The sequence below is a fragment of the Mauremys mutica genome, unplaced genomic scaffold (genome assembly GCF_020497125.1).
Source record: "Mauremys mutica isolate MM-2020 ecotype Southern unplaced genomic scaffold, ASM2049712v1 Super-Scaffold_100314, whole genome shotgun sequence".
NCBI classification, from domain to species: domain Eukaryota; kingdom Metazoa; phylum Chordata; order Testudines; family Geoemydidae; genus Mauremys; species Mauremys mutica.
The window spans coordinates 33,501-55,022 of NW_025423311.1; positions in this window are offsets into that span (position 1 = coordinate 33,501).

The following is a 21,522-nucleotide window of genomic DNA, read 5'->3' on the forward strand; positions in this document are numbered from 1 at the left end:
TGTCCCTGACTGCCCCCCACCACCTCATCCAACCCCTGCTCCTTCCTGACTGCCCCCCGGGACCGTTGCCCCCATTCAGCCCCCTTGTACCCTGCCCTCTGACTGCCCCGACCCCTATCCAGCCCCCCACAACCTCAAAGGGGGAGGAGAAGAAGGGTGGAGCTTTCAGAGGAGAAGGGGAGGTGAGCTGGGGCCGGGGGCCGGGTGGACAGCTGCCCGAGCATTTGTTAAATTTAAAAGCTTTTTTAGAACCAGTTGTCCTGGAACAACCGGTTCTAAAAAGGCTTCTAAATTTAACAACCGGTTCATGCGACCCAGCTGGAGCTCACCACTGGTGGGAGCTGCTAGAGATGGTGGGAGGCAGGAAATATCCTGGGTGGAGAAAGGGAGGGGACAGGATGTGACAAACCTGCTGACACTAGTGTAGTTTAGGGTGTGATGGGTTGTCACCCCCAGGGGGCAGTCTGGGAACCGCTGTGCCCTCTAACCCAGGGGTCCCCAACCCCCGGGCCGCGGACCGGTACCGGTCCGCGGCCTGTTAGGAACCGGGCCGCGAACCGACCCCTAGCACATCAAGCGGCGTGTCTCCGGCAGGGCCCCTAAGCCCCGCCCCCTCAGAGCCGCGTGGTGAGGGGGCGGGGCTGCAAGCTCCGGGCTGAGCTCAGCTGCCTCCGCTCGGCGTGGAGCTCCCAGCCCCGCCCCCTCCCCACGTGGCTCGGAGCAGGACGGAGCTCAGGCCCCGCCGGAGACACGCTGCAGCTGTCGGGCGAGGCGCTGAGGCTCCGGGTGAGGAGGGAGCTGGGGGTAAGAGGCTGGGGCCAGGGGGGTTGGCTAAGGGGCAGGGAGTCCGGGGGACAGTCAGGGCACATATAGGGGGCGGAGGTTGGGGGAGCGGTCAGGGAATGTGGGGGGGTTGGATTGTGGGTGTTCCGGGGGGGGTCTGTCAGGACTCAGCGGGTGTGGGGGATAGGGGTTGGGGCAGTCAGGGGACAGAGAGTAGGGGTGGGGTCCCAGGGTGGTGGGGGTCTCTGGGGGATGGTGAGGGGACAAGGAGCAGGATGGGTCGGGGATTCTGAGGGGGGCGGGCAGTCGGGGGGGCAGGAAGTGGGTGGGGGTCTGATAGGGGGCAGTTCCGCGGAAATTATTTTGTCTACGAAACCGGTCCCTAGTGCCAAAAAGGTTGGGGACTGCTGCTCTAACCCTCAAGCTGGGCTGGCCCTTCTCACACTGCTTTGCTGGAGATACAGCCAGCCTCTCCAGGGCCTGTTATCACCCAACACGACAGCAGGTGGCGCCATGCACCCAACTAAGCTACCTGAGTGCTTTACCTGAGCCACTCAAGGAGAGAGAGACGACAACACCCAATTTCCCAGCAATAAGTGTTAGCAAACAGATCAAAGCAGATTACTTATATAACCAAAAACTCAAACTAAGCCTAACATACTATCTGGATAGAATTTGAATTAGCAATTTCTCACCCTGACTGATGATAGTCCACCAAGTTTCCATACACAACCTAGAAATCCCTTTACCCTGGGAGCAGCACTTCCCCCACTTCAGTCTTTGTTGCTCAGGTGCTGCCAGGAGTTCTCTTGTGTGTGGGGAATGAGGCCAAGAGATGATGTCACACCCCACCTTATGTAGCTTTTCCATAGGGCAGGAACCATTTGTTCCAAACTCAGTTCCCAGTCCGGTTTGTGGAAAAATACAGGTACCAAAATTAAGTTCATTGTCACGTGGTCTGGTCACATGCCCTAGAGTGCCCTGCTGAGTCATAGTAGCCGTGACTCATAGGCTAGCTGGCACATTCACAGGAAGGCTAAGCTCTTCCACAGTCCATTGTCTTTGTTGATGAGCCATGAACTGTCTGGCTTCTTCATTGTTGTACCTGAAAGGCTCGTTGTGGGTGTTACCCAGAGTAAGCACATTTGAAAGACAGATAGAGAGTCAATATCCATAACTTCAGATACAAACATGATCCATGCACACAGATAGGATAATCGTATTCAGCAAATCATAACTTTTCCAATGACACCGCACGTGACTCATCTTGTACAAAATGCCTCATGTCCTAATCATATTATAATCCTGCCACTATGCTGAATATGGGCTGTAGTGTCAGATAGCTCCTAATGTCAAGGCACAGGTGTTGGGAATGGAACTTGCCCTCTTTGTGGAACAGGAAATAACCGTCCAGCCAGGGCTGGGAAAACTTCCCAGACTCCCAGTGCTGGCGCCTGAACCTACTGACACTTCATTAGTTACCACCATCCCTAATCTTTGTGGCAACTGCAAACGTTATCGGTGATGATTTTATATTCTCTTCCAGGTCATGGATAAGAATGTTAAATAGCACCGAGCCAAGAACCAGTCCTTGTGGGAAGCCCCTAGAAAGAAATCCACTCGACCATAGTTCCCCATTTACAATCCCAGTTTTTAATCTATTTAATGTATGCTGTGTGTATTTTGTATCAGTTTTCTAGTCAAAATATTGTGCTGAAGCAACTCATATGCCTACATATATTACATCAGTACTATTAGCTGCAACCAAACTTTTGATCTCATCCAATAAGGATATCCACTTAGTTTGATAGAATCTATTGTGTCTAAACCTTTTTAATGGATACTAATTACATTACTCTCCTTTCTTTATTAATGAAATCCAGTATCGGCTGCTCCATTCTTTTGTCCAGTTTCGATTTCAGACTGACACACTTGTAATTAGCTGCGTCATCTCTTTTATACTTTTTAAAATATTGGCACAGCATTAGCTTTATTCCAGTCTTCTGGAATTTCCCAAGTGTTCCAAGTCCTAATTAAAATTAACAGTCCACCACGCTCCTCCAGCAGGTCTTTCAAAACTCTAGTTATCTGGACCCACTGATTTAAACACATCTAACTTGAATAGCTGCTGTTTAATGTCCTCATGAGTTATTGTTGAAATGGAAAGACTGTCAGTGTCAGCATCTTATGATATGAGTTACATCATCTGTTTTTCTCCAAATCCAGGAGAGAAATATTTATTGAACACTTTTACCTCTTCTCCATGATTGTTGATAATTCTGCCATTTCCATCTAGTAATTTATCACTACCATTGTTAGGATTAATTTTGTACTTTTAAAAACTTCCTTCTTATTTTCATTGGTTAATCATTGATTTCTGATAGCTTCCCTTGCCAGCTTTCTACAATTCTGACCTTCGAACTTAAATTCTTTACTATTGACTTCCCCTTTCTTCCATATATTTTATTTGGAGAGAGTTGGGATTCCAACCAGGGAGCCAACAGCAGGGTCCAGAGCCAGCCCCATCTCCTATATCAAGCTCTGGCTAGTAGCTATGTGATAAATGTGATGACCCTGCCTCCGTCTGTCAGCTGGGAGACACAAAGTTTCTCTCTTTCCACCTTCTGATGCCTCCTGGCTGCTCTAAGCAAGGTGGGGTGGGACTCTGTTAACATGTGCCTCCCGGAGCTTCCATTTCCCTGGTGCTGCTGTTCTGTGAACAGTGGGGTTGTGAGTAGGGCAGCAGGTCCTGAGTGTTGGACTCTTTCTCTTTCAGGGGCCGGTGACCTTCGAGGAGGTGGCTGTGTACTTCACCAGAGAAGAGGGGGCTCTGCTGGACCCCGCTCAGAGAGCCCTCTACAGGGATGTCATGCAGGAGAACTATGAGACGGTGACCTCGCTGGGTAAGGAGTCCTGTCCCCTGGGTTATTAGAAGCTGTGGGATCTCTAAAGAACCTGAGTAGTGATAACGTTATACCTTTATTTGTCACACAAGTTTTGACAAGTTTCCTTGCCCTCTCCCACCCACTAGTATCATTTTTGTCATGTGCCTTTTTGGTGCCGTCAGTCATTTTAAAATTGCATTGTATGTATCCTTATTGGATACATTAATAACTGCAGCTTTCATGCCTTTTCCTCATTTTAAGAGGAAAATACGCCACCTGTAGAATTCTAAATTGAGTAAATGGGTGTATGACTCATGCATGGCTTGTGTGACAGTCAGATGAGCTCCTATTTTGATAGGAGAGCGTATAATGTTGCCATTCAGGACCCCATGGGTGAAGGGAGAACAGAGCTGTGGGAGGGGAGGAGAAGGGGGGAGTAGATAATTCTGGGGTGCCAGGACATGGGGAGGGTGTGTGCAGGGTTAGAGCTAAGAAGCAGCAGGGAGGGATGAGGTAGTGAGAGACGTAGAGGGAACACAAGAAGCTCCCAAGGTGCCGGAAGGTGGTGCTGGCTGAGAGTAATGGGAAGAAGTGGAGAGGAGTGTGGAGGAAGGGCACTGAGGAAGTGGCTCATTCTCAGGTGCTGAAGCTAAGTGGCCTGTCCTTGTGGAAGAGTGGGAGCTCTTGGGGGTCTAGTGCACTCAAGGGGCACCTCCCAAGGACTGTTTAAAAGCCAGGGCATTGCAGAGATCCTATGGATCCATGACAGTGCCAGAGGTTCAGCCTTATGGGGGAAAAGATATAAAACAAGAAAAGGATCTAAATGTGTATTTACCATCACCCCCTCATCAGTCCTCAGGGGAATCCCTGATCAGTTCCAAAGTGTATTAAAACCTTCCTTAAAGGCTCACCTCCTTGGTTATCAGGTGGCGTATTTTCCCTTCACCCTCCCACTTCCCTGGTTCTTGTCATGCAGACAGCAAGCAGCAAAAGACCAGAAGTCCGAAGCACAGATAATGCGATGTTTATTGGGGTTATTTCCAAGCAAGCATATTCCACTGCCCTAATGAACTTACACCTAGAAAAATTAATTCTTCTTCGAGTGATTGCTCCTATGCATTCCAGTTAGGTGTGCGCGCCGCGCGTGCACGGCTCTTCGGAACATTTTTACCCTAGCAACTCCGGTGGGCCGGCTGGGCGCCCCCTGGAGTGGCGCCGCCATGGCGCTGAATATATACCCCAGCCGGCCCGTCCACTCCTCAGTTCCTTCTTACCGCCCGTGACGGCCAGTTGGAACAGTGGAGTGCTCCTTTACCTCCACAGCCCTAGCGTTTCTCCATTTCCTACGTGTTCATAGTTGGTTAAGTTAGTTTAGTTGTTAGATTAGTTGAATAAGTTTAGTTAGATATAGTATAGTTAGGGAATTAGGGGGGGTTTAGCCCCTCTTCTTCCACAGCCGGTGCGGGCTCATGCCCAAGGCACCGGGGTTTAAGCCCTGTGCGGCTTGCCAGCGGCACATGCCTGTCGGGGACCCGCACGACTCCTGCCTGCGCTCCCTCGGGGGAGACCCATCGTCCAGATAAGTGTCCCATCTGCACGGCGTTTAAGCCGAGAACTAGAAAGGAGCGGGACACTCGCCTAAAGCAGCTCCTTATGGAGGCGACACTTCAACCTCCCGCACCGACCCCAGCGGCACCAAAATCGTCATCGGCGCGCAGCGCACCGGCAGCCCTGAGCCGCTCCGGTACCGAGACTGCTCGAGCTCCGCAGCCGGCACCGGCGTCCCGGCACCGTTCCCTCTCTCCAACGAGGAAACGGAAGACGGCGCAGATGGCCTCCAAGCCGCATGCTTCGGGACCGCTTGCCCAGCCACCACCGGCCCCTCCGGTACCGGCTGTGGTGGTGCACAAACCGTGCACGGTACCGTCGACTCCGGCGCCGCAAGAGCCGTTGAGTCCGGTACCACCCTGCTCCCCGGTGCCAACCGCGGTTGAGCTGCAGCTCCCGTCCACGCCCGAGACATTCTCGTCGGCGAGAGAGCTCATCGAGCTCACAGAGGCACCGAGCCTCCGGCCCCCGGCACCGCCGGTGCGAGCCGTTCAGTCAGCGGGCAAGCCGGCGATGATGCGGCCGCCTCCCCCTGACGGACGAGAGAGACGTCGTTCCCGGTCCCGCTCCCGGTCCCGCAGACGGTCACTGCCACGCCATTCCAGATCTCGGCACCGTTCACCATCGCGGTACCGCTCCCCGTCTCGGCACCGGTCGCAGTCCCGGTACCGCTCAACATCGCGGTACCGGTCGCACTCCCGGAGACGCTCCCGGTCCCGGTCGCCCGACCGTCGGTACCGAGGGAGGTCCGGATCCCGGTACCGTTCCCGGCACCGCGACTCCCGAAGCCGCTCCCGACGCCGTCGGTCGAGGTCACGGTCGAGCTCCCAGCACCGGTCGAGCTCCCGGCACCGCAACAGTCGCTGGTCCCGCTCTCCATCCCGGCACCGCGATGACCGGCACCAATCCTCGGCACCGTCCAGGGACCTACTGCCGGCATCCACGGCGCAATCTTTCAGCGCCTCTGCCCCGCCTTGGCCTTCGCGTCAGCCCTCAGTCGCCTCTCAGGCGGGCAGCGGGAGAGATCTCCGGGCCATCACCCAAGGCCAGGACCACGGACCGCAGCAGTGGGGTTTTTGGGTCCCTTGGGCCTACCACGAGCCTCAAGGTCTCCCCTTTCCCCCAAGGCACGTGGGCGCCGAACATAGGGTGCCCGAAGCCACGGTGAGCAGACCTCCCCCATCTCCACCGGGTGAGGCCCCGTCGCCACCTGGTCCCGCTCAGCGTCCAGGGTCCGAGGCGGCTTCACACCCCCTGGAAGAACCAGCTCCAGAAGCGGTGGTCCAGGGTCTGTCCTCATCATCCTCGCTGGATGAGGCGGTGGCGGGGGCTTCTACCGCAGACCCCCCTCCTATTGACTTGAGGGCCCACCAAGACCTTCTTCGCCGGGTGGCGAAGGCTATCGACCTCCCCGTGGCGGAGGTCCCGGAGGATGACGACCCGGTGACCAACGTCATTGGAGCTGAGGCCCCGCTGCGGGTGACCCTGCCCTTCATCCGCACCATTCAGCAGAATGCCACTACCATCTGGCAGTCACCGGCGTCCGTCCCTCCCACCGCGCGTGGCGTGGAGCGCAAGTACTCGGTCCCGCCCACCGGATACGAGTACCTCTATACGCACCCGACTCCGGACTCCCTCGTGGTACAGTCCGTAAATGACCGGGAGAGGCACGGGCAGCCCGCCCCGGCGCCAAAATCCAAAGACGCACGGCGCATGGACCTGTTGGGCCGGAAGGTCTATTCGGCGGGTGGCCTCCAGCTCCGGATTGCCAACCAGATGGCTCTTCTCGCCCGTTACACCTTTGACATCTTGATGTCCCTGACGAAATTTTCGGAGCTGATCCCGACCGCCTCACGTCAAGAGTTTTCGGCCCTCTTGGAAGAAGGCAAAAAAGCCTCCCGGTCCTCCATCCAGGCCGCTCTGGACTCTGTGGACTCAGGAGCCAGAACCCTGGCCTCTGGTGTGACCATGCGGCGTATCTCCTGGCTGCAGTCCTCCACCTTGCCGCCTGAGGTGCAGTACACCCTTCAAGACCTCCCGTTCGACACCCAGGGTCTCTTCTTGGAGAAAACGGACTCCAGAATTCAGACCCTCAAAGATGGTCAAATTACCATTCGCACCTTGGGTATGCACACACTGGCTACCCAGAGGAGGTCATTCCGGCAACAGCCCTACCGGCCCTTTACCCAGGCCAGGTCAAGGCTCTATAATAGTCGGCGTGCTAACCTAAACCGCCGTAGACCATCGGGCAACAGACGCAACCAGGCCCAGGCCTCTTCCAAGGCCCCTCAAGGGCCCAAACAGGCCTTTTGATGGGACGCCCGAGGATGGCCCATCAGTCTCCTTCCCGGATCCTATCCCGTTATTTTACAACCACCTGTCCCACTTCCTCCCGGCGTGGTCCCAAATAACATCGGACAACTGGGTCCTTCGCACTATCCAGTATGGGTACCGCCTTCAGTTTATTTCGCCCCCTCCTTCCCACCCGCCTTCCCCGTCCCTCTTCAGGGACCCCTCTCACGAGCATTTCCTCCTACAAGAGGTCGAGACTCTGCTGGGCTTGGGGGCCATAGAGGAGGTGCCTCACGACATGCGGGGCAGGGGATTTTATTCCCGATATTTTCTCATCCCCAAGGCGAAAGGAGGTCTCCGACCCATACTAGACCTCCGGGAGCTCAACAGGTACCTGCTCAAGCTCAAGTTTCGCATGGTCACCCTAGGGACCATCATTCCCTCCCTGGATCCGGGAGACTGGTTTGCTGCCCTCGATATGAAGGACGCCTACTTCCATGTCGCGATTTACCCTCCCCATCGACGCTACCTGCGCTTCGTGGTCAACACCGCGCACTACCAGTTTGTGGTGCTGCCCTTCGGCCTGTCCACCGCACCAAGGGTCTTTACCAAGTGTATGGCAGTGGTGGCCGCAGCCCTCCGCCGTCGTCGCATACACGTCTACCCGTATCTCGACGACTGGCTGGTTCGCGGGACATCCCGACAGCTGGTAATGGACCAGATGACGGAAATACTATCCCTATTTCGGCTCCTGGGCCTTCTCATCAATGCCGAGAAGTCCACTTTAACTCCATCACAACGAGTGGAGTTCGTCGGAGTGGTCCTCGACTCCAGTTTAGCCAGGGCCTGCCTCCCTCGGTCTCGGCACCAGACAATGGTCTCCATCATTCGGGACCTACACACCTTTCCTACGACGACAGTTCGGTCCTGCCTGCGCCTCCTGGGCCATATGGCATCCTGCACATTCGTGACCATGCACGCCAGGCTGCGTCTTCGCCCATTTCAATCTTGGCTGACGTCGGTGTACCGCCCGCATCGCGACCCCATAGACATGGTGGTCACGGTCACGAAGCCTACCCTCGATTCGCTCAGCTGGTGGCTGGACCCAGAGGTCGTGTGTGCAGGAGTCCTGTTCCGCCCTCCTCGCCCATCCGTCACCATGACCACAGACGCCTCAGCGTTGGGATGAGGGGCTCACCTGGGCGACCTTCACACACAAGATCTCTGGTCGCCCCAAGAGCTCTCCCTCCATATCAACGTCCGGGAGCTGCGAGCGATCCGCTTGACGTGTCTCGCCTTCCATGCCCGTCTGCAAGGCCGCTGCGTGGCGGTGTTCACGGACAACACAACGGCGATGTTCTATGTGAACAAGCAGGGCGGAGCTCGCTCCTCCCTGCTCTGCAAGGAAGCGATGCTCCTGTGGGACTTCTGCATGACCCACTCGATTCGCCTGGAAGCGTCCTTTCTTCCAGGAGTGCAGAACACGCTGGCCGACCATCTCAGCAGATCGTTCCTCTCCCACGAGTGGTCTCTCCGTCCGGATGTGGCGCACACAATTTTCCGGAGGTGGGGGTTTCCCCAGATAGACCTGTTTGCCTCCAAGGAGAACAGGAAGTGCCACCTGTTTTGTTCGTACCAGGGTCGCTCCCCAGGCTCCCTGTCGGATGCATTCCTGTGCTCCTGGACGGATCACCTCCTCTACGCCTTCCCTCCGTTCCCGCTCATACACCGGGTGCTACTCAAGCTTCGGAGGGACAGGGCCCACGTAATACTCGTCGCTCCGGCCTGGCCGAGGCAGCACTGGTACACTCTGCTGCTCGAGCTCTCCGTTCGGGATCCCGTTCCCCTTCCGTTATTGCCGGACCTCATCACACAGGACTTCGGCAGGACTGCCACCCGAACCTACAGTCCATCCATCTTACAGCTTGGTACCTGCATGGTTGACCCACGCAGAGAGAGGCTGTTCGGTGGCAGTACAGCAAGTCCTACTTGAAAGCAGGAAGCCTTCCACTCGCTCCACCTACCTCGCGAAATGGAAGCGTTTTGCGCTCTGGTGCGATCAGCGCGGCCTTAATCCCTTCCTAGTCCCTATCCCTACAATCCTGGACTACCTCTGCTACCTTAAAGAACAAGGACTCGCGGTCTCCTCCTTGAAGGTGCACCTGGCAGCCGTGTCCGCCTTTCGTCCATCTATGGGAGGTCGGTCCATCTTCTCCAACCAGATGGTTTCCCGCTTCCTTAAGGGCCTGGACCGCTTGTACCCGCATGAAAGGCGAGCCGGTCTCCTCGCAGCGGATTTCCTCCTGGGTGACGGCATGTATCTGGACATGCTACGAGCTTGCTCGCGTGCCACCATGCCGCCTCACCGCTCACTCAACAAGAGCGCAAGCCTCATCGGCCGCTTTCCTGGCCCATGTTCCCATCCAGGACATCTGTAGAGTGGCCACCTGGTCTTCTGTCCACACCTTCGCTTCCCACTACGCGTTGGTGCAACAATCCAGAGACGATGCAGCCTTCGGCTCAGCAGTCTTACACTCTGCCACGTCTCACTCCGACCCCACCGCCTAGGTAAGGCTTGGAAATCACCTAACTGGAATGCATAGGAGCAATCACTCGAAGAAGAAAAGACGGTTACTCACCGTAGTAACTGTTGTTCTTCGAGATTTGTTGCTCCTATCCATTCCAGACCCGCCCTCCTTCCCCACTGTCGGAGTAGCCGGCAAGAAGGAACTGAGGAGCGGACGGGCCGGCTGGGGTATATATTCAGCGCCATGGCGGCGCCACTCCAGGGGGCGCCCAGCCGGCCCGCCGGAGTTGCTAGGGTAAAAATGTTCCGAAGAGCCGTGCACGCGCGGCGCGCACACCTAACTGGAATGGATAGGAGCAACACATCTCGAAGAACAACAGTTACTACGGTGAGTAACCGTCTTTTATACAGCAGACAGAAACAATTAGAGAACCAGACTGATTAACAAGGTAAAAGTGGTGGCCATAAAGATAAAACAATACAGAAATGAGTGTTTCACAACCACAAGCGTTGAGAAGGGATTTCTTGCCAGACAGGCTGCTATCAAACTAAGTTTTCTTGAACCATCTTAAGATCTGTTTCTTTATCTGGTGGTGATGGGCACTATCAGGACAGGATCGTCTTCCTAACAGCCCAATAGCACCTTATTTCAGTGTGACGGGTTTGGGATGTGAGGATGTGACCCTTGCTTCCCAGCTTATGGCTGCCCCTGCTGCTTAGCCAAAGGCCTTAGCGTAAGAACAAGGCCTCAGACTGTCACAGTGAGAGAAGGCCCAGACACAGGCAGACTGAGATTTTGATTCTTAGCTAGTTACAGGGGTATAAAGACAAGTGATAAAAATACCCCTAAGTTCTTAAAGTCTAGGCTTTACAGGCAGGCCTGAATATGTCTATTCTAACAGTGGGTTCTAGCCCTTCCCCCGTTCTGTGTCTGTCTTGTGTATTTAGATCAGGGGTCGGCAACCTTTCAGAAGTGCTGTGCCGAGTCTTCATTTATTCACTCTAATTCAAGGTTCCGTGTGCCAGTAACACATTTTAACGTTTTTAGAAGGTCTCTTTCTTTAAGTCTATAATATAGAACTAAACTATTGTTGTATGTAAAGTAAATAAGGTTTTTAAAATGTTTAAGAAGCTTAATTTAAAATTAAATTAAAATGCAGAGCCCCCCCTCGGACCAGGCAGTGTGAGTGCCACTGAAAATCAGCTCGCTGCCGCAGGTTGCCTACCCCTGATTTAGATTGTAAATTCTTCAGGGCATGGGCCATCTACTGTTCTCTGTTTGCACTTTGCCTAGCACAATGGGGACCCACTGTTAGTTGGTCCTTAGGCACTAAGGTAGTGAATATGATTTGTTATAATAGTAACTCTCCTGCCACTTTGAGCCAAGGAAGATGGCCTTGGGATGCGTAGCCTTATTTGGAGTGTGTTAGTAATGTTCATTTGATTTATCAACTTAATTTAATTTGTATTGTAATTATTTTAATTCATTAATAATAATACTTAATCATTTATATTAATTAATATGAGTTTAGGCTCGCCAATTTGTTTGATCAGAAGATAAAAGTTCGTGTTTCGAATCAGGTTCCACAGAATTGATAAAGGGACCTTCGGGGGTATGACAGGAAGCTCACAGGGAGACAGATATAGTCATAACGACTTTTTATTAAACTCAATGAAATAGTAAGTAAATTGTAAAACAGGTAGAATTACAGAGTTACAATTGTATTACTGTTATTCAGGAGATACATATGATGATACAATATTATGTGCTGCAAACTTTGGTTAATATTCACACCCTGTTTTGATAAACTGGCGTTGGCCTCGCCTCTGGTGGTTCTGGTTTCACAGCTCTTGCAAGGGAAACTAATGTAAAGAGCTGCCAAAGCTACTTTGGAATTTACTTTTTAGCTCAACTAAATAATCTAATACACAAATTAAAATAAAGTTTTAGAGAGACCAAGCTTAGCCGAGTCCCTTTTGAACTTAAGGTTTGAAAAGAAAATAAGTGCGGCCTATTACTGGTTAATAGCTGTCGTAGATGGATAGCATGAATACGTAGTTGAAGATGGTGAAGTGTAGAGAAGAAGGAGGAGGTCGAGGTGGGGGTGGGGATACCATAGTGAGGTAGGTTACCTCTTTTTATAGAAATAAATGCCGGAAATCCTTCCTCTTATGCCCAAATTTCACTCTTCCCCCATAGAAATGTTAGGGTACGCTTACTCCATAGGCTAGTATGTGTGTGCGTATGGATGACAGGTATCTGCGCACTTGTGGGGTACTTGTTAAGTCTGTGAGTTCAACTTTGAAAAATCCCCTTTGCTATTCTTCATTGTCTGTTGGTCTAGGGAAAGGGTCTTAGACCTAAGCGTAGGCACTTTATTTGGGTATAGGAAAAACAGTTCCTTTTCTGGGTAAAAGGGCACAGGATGTAGCTATGCTAACTTTGCTTTAGCTTAAAATGCAGGTTTTTGTCCTGTAGGTTTCTTGCATTACAGCCAAACGTATTTTTAATATGAATTAATAAACCTATCACAATACTGTACTTATAAGAAAAGAGATATTGATGCAGGCAAGCAGATGAATCCTGAGGGCTACAGATGTTACTGTCTAAAAATGAGATGGGGTTAAAACTACGGAATATTCTTTGTGACAAGTATCCCACAAATTCCACTGACCTCCCGTGTTTTCTTTGCCTGCAGTAGGGTTTCCAATTTCCAAACCTGATGTGATCTCGCAGCTGGAACGAGGGGAAGAGCCGTGGGTCCCAGACCTCCAGGGCTCTGAGAAAGAAGTGCTCCCGAGAGCTGCCTTCGCAGGTGAGGAATCGGTTCAACAACTCAACAACTGCTTAGGAATGCAGGAAACATTTGGGATGCCCTACAAAGACCCTGTGAGCTCTCCAAGTTCAGGATTGTTCCCTGCAGATGTGGAATCATCATGGCAGATGTCACTCATGGCTTCCCTCCTATTCTGACTGACAACTGGCAGCAGGTCCCTCCCCGATCTCACTTTCCCCGAGAGTTATGGTGCAATGAGGACCCAGAACTGATCCCTTCCTCTCTTCTCTGTGGAAGGGTTTGGGGAAAATCAGCTCCTGATAGGTTTGATCTCTCCCACATATATTTTGGTTTGTTCATCCCTTTTTCCATTCTTCTCTCTGACATTTCCTTTTTCTCAGGCACAGGGAGTGACCTATGTCTGGATTCTCTCTGTCTCCCATCCGGCGATGGGCTGGTGAGTGAGAACGAGGAGGAAAAACCCCAGCAGGAAGACACTGTGCAAGTAGATGCAGATTGGATGTTATCAGGAAGATCCAAAGGGAGTGTTTCCAGGAGTTGTGCACTCCCAGAAAACACAAAAGCCTGTGAGACTCAGCAGAGGCCAGAGGAAAACTACAATAGCCACTCAGTCCTTATTCCACGCAACAGAATCAACTTGGAAGAGAGACGCTACATGTGCCATGAGTGCGGGAAAAGCTTCAGGTGGCGCTCTCAGCTTATCACACATCAGAGAATCCACACAGGGGAGCTGCCCTACACATGCTCTGAGTGCGGGAAAAGCTTCAGGTGGCGCTCTCAGCTTATCACACATCAGAGAATCCACACAGGGGAGACGCCCTACACATGCGCTGAGTGCGGGAAAAGCTTCAATCGGAGCTCAAACCTTATCGCACATCTGAGAATCCACACAGGGGAGACGCCCTACACGTGCGCTGAGTGCGGGAAAAGCTTCAGGTGGCGCTTTCACCTTATCACACATCAGAGAATCCACACAGGGGAGATGCCCTACATGTGCTCTGAGTGCGGGAAAAGCTTCAATTACAGCTCAAACTTTATTAGACATCAGAGAATCCACATAAGAGAGAACTGTTATAAATCCCTTGACTAGGGCTGGGCAAAATTAAAAAAAAAAAATTACATTTGCTAATTCCCACATTGTGATTTTTGCACCATCTTCACCGTGGTCTCTCAGCTCCCCCAGATGAGTTACCTGCTTCTGCCTTTTGCAGCTCACCCTTTTTTGGGGTCAGTCCTGTGATCTTTTCTATCAACTCCTTTCCTTTTGGGCCAGGAATGTTCATCAGCTCCTGGAGGTTTGATCTCAACAAGGTACACTGAGGCAAAAAGTATCTGTGCCTTCCATCCACTAGGGCTGTACATGGCGTTGGCTGCTCAAGTTAGTGATCTTAATGTAAAAAATTGTAGTGCAGATGCGCCCAGGTGCAGGGGTTGGCATTAGCTTCCCCCTTGACCTGACCTAAACTCCATCACTTTCCCTAATCTAAGCAAACCCTGAGCATCACGGTTATACTGTTCCCCCATTTCACAGCCATTGTTAGTCATCGAGTTCACTCTTGGGGAAGAAGTTGTTTCACTCCCAGTTGCTCTGATGTTGGTTCAGGTTGTGCTGCAGAGCAGATATTTTTACTACCATTTTTCTCACTTAAAATATATTGAGTTATAACAAAGAGCAGGAACAGGGCATGGATAGGGGGAAATGTCATTTCACCCTCTGTAACAACAGAAGAAGAAGGGGTAAATCAGAGGGATTCCCTTATTCCCCATCACCATCCCAATCCCCCTGTTGTGCAGTTGGTTAGGTCAGTATTTTTTCTAAAGGGCTGGGAAGAGGATTCCCTCGTAAATAACTTGTAACTAAACAAAGTACCCATGCATAGGGCTCCCAAAGCAGTTGTGGCCCAGGCCCTCCAGGAAGTGGCTCCTGAAGAGATCTCCTTCCTCATTAGCTGCATGTTGCCTATTATTTGGGAAATACAATCCCTATCTAGGTAGAGATGGGAAAAATGGAAGTGACTTTTCTCATCAGCTCACCCCTGGGAGATGCTGCAAATGTGTAGAAAATGAAATCTGTGTTGAATGTGCTATAGCTGCAGAAAGATACCTATTTTTAATAGAGACCTGAGATTTGGTGTCTTACAGGGATTCTAAATCGCACCTGAATTTAGTCCCTAATTTAAATCTGTGCCTCCAGATTAAAGAAATAAGGGGGCATAGTTGGGGGAGTTGTACCTCACTGTCGCTACTGATCTGTTGTGCGGTTGGTGAAGAATTCTACGTCAGAGAAGTGTCAAATTACTCCAAGTAAGGTCAAAGATTTGACAAGAACTCAGGCAAAAATTGCAGGTACTAGTGGTTGATTTTCACCCCCGAGATGGAAGCTATGGTGACCTGTGGCCCAGGTAAACTATTTTTAGAACCTGCTCCCTAGTTAAGTGGCATTGGTCACACTCCTGAAGGACGCCATGATTAAATCGGGCACAACTGTCTTTTACCATTTGGATCCAAAGTTAGATGAAGCACAGAGAGAAACAGCTGATTCCTTCAGAGCCATTCCATGCCTCTGGGTCTCAATCTGGCTGCCTTGTTGGACAAGAAGCACTTCCATGCTGGGCAAACAATGGTAGCCAATGAGGGAATGTATCAGATGCGAAGTTCAGACTGCAGGATACTTGAATGCTGAGTCCAGAGTCTGTGGAGTAGTCCAGGCCTGCACAACTCGTAAAGCAGCGAGGGCCATATTACTCCAAAGAAAACAGCTGAGGGATGAAACCCCACCGGCCTCACTGAACACCACCCCCCAGCGCTGCGGAGCCCCTCCCCGAAACAATCCCCCCCAAGCGCCACTCGCCCCGTGGAAACAAACCCTCCTTCCCTAGCACCGTCCTGCCAAAACGGTGGTATTGAACCTTGTTAATATGTTATAGCGGGCCCCTAAGGTAGTATAATTAAGGTAAAAGAAAACTGTCTTTTTGCTAGAAGTAGAATAAGATCTTCCCCCCACTTGGTAATCAGTTGCCTGTGGAGTGAATGAGGTGGGACTGAGGACGGCGTGGAAGGCAGCACCTCCAGACAGCTGCAACCCTTGGAGAGGGGCTGGGAGCCAGACCAGATCAGCAGAACAGGTCAGCCACTGACTCATAGCTCGTCTCCTCAGTCCCCTGCTGCCGGCTCACCAGCCCCTCCCACTCGCCTCCTCAGCCCTCCACCCTCACCTGCTATTGTGTCCTACAGGAGGCCTGTGATACGCAAGGGGTCAGATTAGATGCTCTAATGGTCTCTTCTGGCCATAAAGTCGACTAATTTCTGAAAAACTGAGTGTAGTATTGGGAGCAGCGTCTGACGTTTCCCTGTCTAGCCGGCTTGCTGCCTAGAACGAACGCTCCTTGAGTGGGGTGATCCACAGGGAGTAGCTCAAACCTGCAAAGTGCCTAGGGAGGGGCAGGATATTGGCAGAGCAAGGGAGGGGGTGAGGCAGTGACATCACAAAGGCCTTTGGCAGGACCTCCACCTATTGGTCCAAGGTGGTGGGGAGGTGGTGACCTCACAGAGAGATGCTGACATCAGCCAGGCAGGACAGGGGTGAGGGGCCAGGGAAACCTCAGAGACCCCTGTGGCTTTGCTGCAGCAAGTCTCCTTCTCCAGGTCTCTCTTTGAGGACTGAGGGAGTATTCAGGTTCACAGACGTGAGCGCCAGGAGGAACCTCTTTTGAGTTTTCTCCTTCCCTTTTAGTGATTTTACTAGAAAACAGCCGTCCCTGTTTAGAAGGTAAGAGCCTCCTGGAGGTTTGAAACCTGTTCAGTCTGATCCAGCTGGTGACAGTTGAATTCTAGGCATGGAAAACACGAGCTTAAGGAGGCAGAATTTTATGGCGCACCTGGGATTTTGTCCCTTATAATCACTGGGGACATTAGGGTTTGTTGTTTTTGTTTCACCTTTTCCTCCCTCCCTCCTTTCTCTTCGTCTCTTGCTTCTTTTGTCCTTTCTCCTGCTCCCCTCCCAACATTAGGAGGGGTGTATGTGTGTGTGTGTGTGTGTGTGTGTGTATTGCAGGGGAGGGCTCTGCAGCTCCCACTGTGGGAGGTCCATCCAAAAATGTGGGGCTGAAATAGTGCTCGGGCAGTGATCCCCACCAGTGACCTGGGCCATCCTTTGGGCTCTCTGGTGAGAACCCTCAGCTGCCCATCTTCAGTCTCTACCCTGATTGGCTGAGCAGGGGGTTATTGACAGGGAGGAGACTCAGGTCCTTTATGTTCTCTTTTAAGACCAAGGAAACAAGTCAGAACCAGTTCTATGTTTGATGGATTTTACTGCTTCTCTGCATTAATGGTCTCTGAGCAGTTCATGATTCTCTCTAACATTGCAGTTCTCCTCAAATACTTGCTGAATAATTCCTGTGCACTGTTGTTGGTCTAGAGCTCAGCTGAGAGCACTTTACTCAGGTCATTCAATGTCTGAAATTCAAGATCCGATGGTTAGTTTGAAAATCAGGGCTCTTGGGTCCTATTCCCAACTCTGCCCCTGACTGGCTGTGTGACCTAAGACAAGTCAATTCTCCTTTCTCAGCCTTAGCTTCTCTCTCTTTCAAGTAGGGATAATAATGATCCACTCCTACCTATCTCAACACACTCACTCTTCCCCAATACACACACCCCCAACACACACACTGTCTCTCCCCACACACAAACAGTCTCCACACTGCAGTTGAAAAGCAGCTCGCAATCCAGTAGGATGCTCATGGAACAATGGGATGGAGAAACCTGTATCGTGTGATGCTACGCCATCCTGTGAGACATCGCAAACCCTTCTCAAATCACCCTGCACCTGTTGCACAGTGGGATAGCTACCCACAGTGCACTGCTGTCTGGCGATCCAAGAGATGCGAGCGTGGATGTGCTCTGGTGACACAAGGGGCATATTGTGGACACGCAACAGCGGTTTAATTAAAACACTTTAAAGCAGCAATGCCAGGGGGTTGGTGGCTCCTTTCTTTCCTCACCCTGGAGTAAACTCAGCTTTTTATTCCATTCTTGATGGTTCATGGAATAACAACAGATGACCGAAGAAAGACATGGACAGGGTGGGTCTCAGGGGTGGGGCAGAGAGGTTTGAGCGGTGGGCAGGGCAGGTCTTGGAGGAGGGGGCAGAGAGGTGGGGGCAGTGGGCAGGGCAGGTCTCAGCGGAGGGGCACAGAGGTGCAAGTGGTGCAGGGCAGGTCTCAAGGGAGAGGCAGAGAGGTGTGGGTGGTGGGCAGGGTGGGTTGCAGTGACGGGTCAGAGAGGTGGCGGCTGGTGGGCAGATCTTGTGGTAGGGGGTGGAGAGGCACGAGCAGGAGAAAGGAAGGCCTTGGGGGAGGAGAGGAGCGAGTGAAAGGTGGCTCAGCCGTCCTCAGCCAAAGAGGAAGAGCCAGGGGTGGGAAGTGGCCAAACAGGAGCAAGAGGGGAGCACAGGCGGGGCCTCAGAGAGAGGAGAAGGGTGGGGGGGGCAGTGCCATGGTCTGGGCACCAATGGGCCCCCACTTCTAGGGAGCTTCCAGCGCTCACACCCAGCCTCCCCAAATGCAAGAGCCATGGGCCACCTATTCTCTTCTTCTTCACTAACCAAGCCCCTCCCCAAGCTATGTTGATGGGAGAAGCCCTCCTGTTGGCACAGCGCTATCTGCACCGGGGTTAGGCTGATTTAACTGCATTGCTTAGGGAGGTAAATTTTTTACACCCCTGAGTAATGTAGTTACACCGATCTAATTTTGTAGTGTCAACCTGTCCAAAGAACCTTGGGAGTAAAACTTCACCTGCTCCTCTGCTTTACTGAATCCAAACACCAGCAAAGCTTGTCAGGCCCAGATGGAGGTTGGCAGAGAGTCAGGTGTGTGCAGACATGATCCCTTCAGCAACTGTAGGCACCATGGCTTAGCTGGCTAAAACCACTGTTTTGTATACAGGAGATCCTGGGTTCAAGTTCCAGTGGTACCTTACTGAGTTGCTTTTGGGGCACCTGGTATTGGCTTCTGTCAGAAGACAAGATCCAGAGCTAGATGGACCGTCGGTCTAGCCTAGTGTGGTTTTTCTTATGGTTTAAATTACACTCACAGGCACTGAGGATAGAGTTACTGAAAGTTTGGGAGTTAGGAGCTGATAGGTCAGTGGTCCAGTCCCCTCTCAGACGACCTCCTCCCTCTGGGACAGGGGCAGGTCTGAGCTCTCACACCAAATGTTCATTGTGGCTGCCAGAATCTGTGGGCAGCTCGTTTAGTTTATGCCGAGGGTTGAGTCCTATTTTGTGCACCGTGTCTGAGAATGAAAATCCTAAACCACCCTTTGAAATGACGAATGCAGCAGGACGTGTCATTGTCCCCGCCCCAAAGCAGACAGACCGATGGAGAAATGCCATGAGTCCAGGGTAATACTCCCCTGCGGTTTTACCATTTCCACTTGCTAAACTCCCTCCCAACCTTCTGGGCTCCTGGAGCAGGGGACTGAGCCTGAGCCGAGACGCGGACACTGCAACTTTACAGCCCAAGCCGCATGACCCTGATTAACGTGACACGGGCCAGTCGTGGGTGTTTCATTGCACTGGAGACGTAGCCTAATGTTATGTCTACACAGTGATTAAAACACCCAGGGCACCTGTCTCAAAGCCCGGTCAGCTGACTCAGGGTTATGGGGCTTGGGCTGCAAGACTATAAAATTACAGTGCAGACAGATGGGCTTGAGCCCAACCTCTGAGACCCCCACGAGGGGTGAGGGTTTCCGAACCCAGGCTTCAGTGTGAACACAAATATCTGCACCACAGTTTTTAGCCTCTCAGCTTTAGCTTCATGAGCCCACGTCAGATGGCCCAGGCCAGCCACGCTGCCATCTTTATCCCAGGAGAGATGGACTCTAAGCTCCAGCCCCAGCTCCACTGCAATGTCAGCCCAGGTGTGGCACGCTGTGCTCAAAGCAGCACCCTAGAAGTCCCATATTCACCACTCTCATATGATGATGATACGGTTTGTACAAAGTCTGCCTGGTGAGGTATAATTTCAAAAGTCTTGGTCTGTTGAACCTTAATATTGTGTTGGATTGTGTGTGTGTAGCATTGGCTGGGAAGTTTTGCTCTGTGTGTGTGACTGAGATGAGGTTGGGAAATGCCCACCACCAGCCTTTCAGGTGTGACAATGGAGGAGCCAGACTCGCTGCTGGCCCATTAAAGGGATCCACACTGCCAAGGACTATCCCAGGAACCGTATACAATGCAGACTTCTCCGAGACAGCACAGCGACAATGGACACTGCTTGCTCACATCCTAGCAAAGGTACTTCCTAGCCAGTTGGAAGAAACTATGACAGGTGGGGTAGAGACATCATGAGTTAGCCTCTCTCCCCCACAACTCAACAGCTGGAAACACACCTGGATGACAAAACTGATTCAGAAATCAGAAGAGAATAATAATAGTACATTGAAACCAAAGTCCCCAAACAGACTAGTAGTGGTTTTTCAGCAGAAAATTTTCAGTTTGGGGAATTTTGTTTTCTGTCAGACTTTGCCAAGGGAAGCAGAGAGAAAATGGTTGAGTTGCCTCCTTCAGAACAGCTTGGCCTAGCCAATAGGTCTGGTTCACTGTTGTGGCCTTGCTCAGGTTGGGGGTATTTTAATTATTTGGGGAGGTCCCAGGGTGTTCGGAGCAGATTATAAGGCTGTTCCCTTTTGAGATAAAAATTAAGAAATGCAGGACTAGAGAATTTTTTTAGAAATCTGGGATTTAGATATTTTATTTGAAGCAAAGGGGGAGGGGCAGCTGAGATTCTGAGAAGGTTTCTGTTTGCAAGAAGCAACATTGTTTGATCTGTCATTGTACCAAGGGGGGAGATGGTTGTCTGTAAAGGAGAACGAAGACTAAATGCAGCCCATGAGGATAGGATTTGAACCCTGTGTGCAGAGCACAATGGATTAACAGTCCATCACCTTAACCACTCGGCCACCTCATCTGAGCTGCTAAGACAGGGACAGGAGGAGAAATCTAAGGCCGGCAGAGATAGGGCCACTAAGGAGTTTTTAAATACTAAGCGTAAGCAGGGGCTGAATGAGCTCCCCCGTCACATCAAGTGAGGAGCTGGGGGAAGACTTCAGGAACAGGCCGTGTTTGCATAGACACCCCTACTCTGCCTAGCTATGCAGCATGGTGGGGCCGCTTCCCCAAAATGACCAGTTTGGGATGGTGGTGGGTTACAAATCACTTTAGCATTGAGTGGAATGAAATGTTATTCTCCTTCCTGTACGAGTGAAGGGCAGCGGAACGTACCTAGGCCGTCCTGACGGAGGGGTGGGTGGGTGAGGAATCGCTTTCATTGGACTGCAGAGAAGTGATGAGGACGTCACCCTAACCCAGTGGTCCCCAAACATTTCACACTGCGTCAGCATCTCTCTGTGAGGTCACCACCTCCCCACCACCTTTGACCAATAGTCTGAGGTCCTGCAAAAGGCCTTTGTGATGTCACTGCCACACCCCTCCCTTGCTGGGCTAATGTCCTGCCCCTGGCCAGGCACTTTGCAGGTTTGAGCTACTCCCTGTGGATCACCCCACTCAAGGAGCGTTCGTTCTAGGCAGCAAGCCGGCTAGACAGGGAAACATCAGACGCTGCTCCCA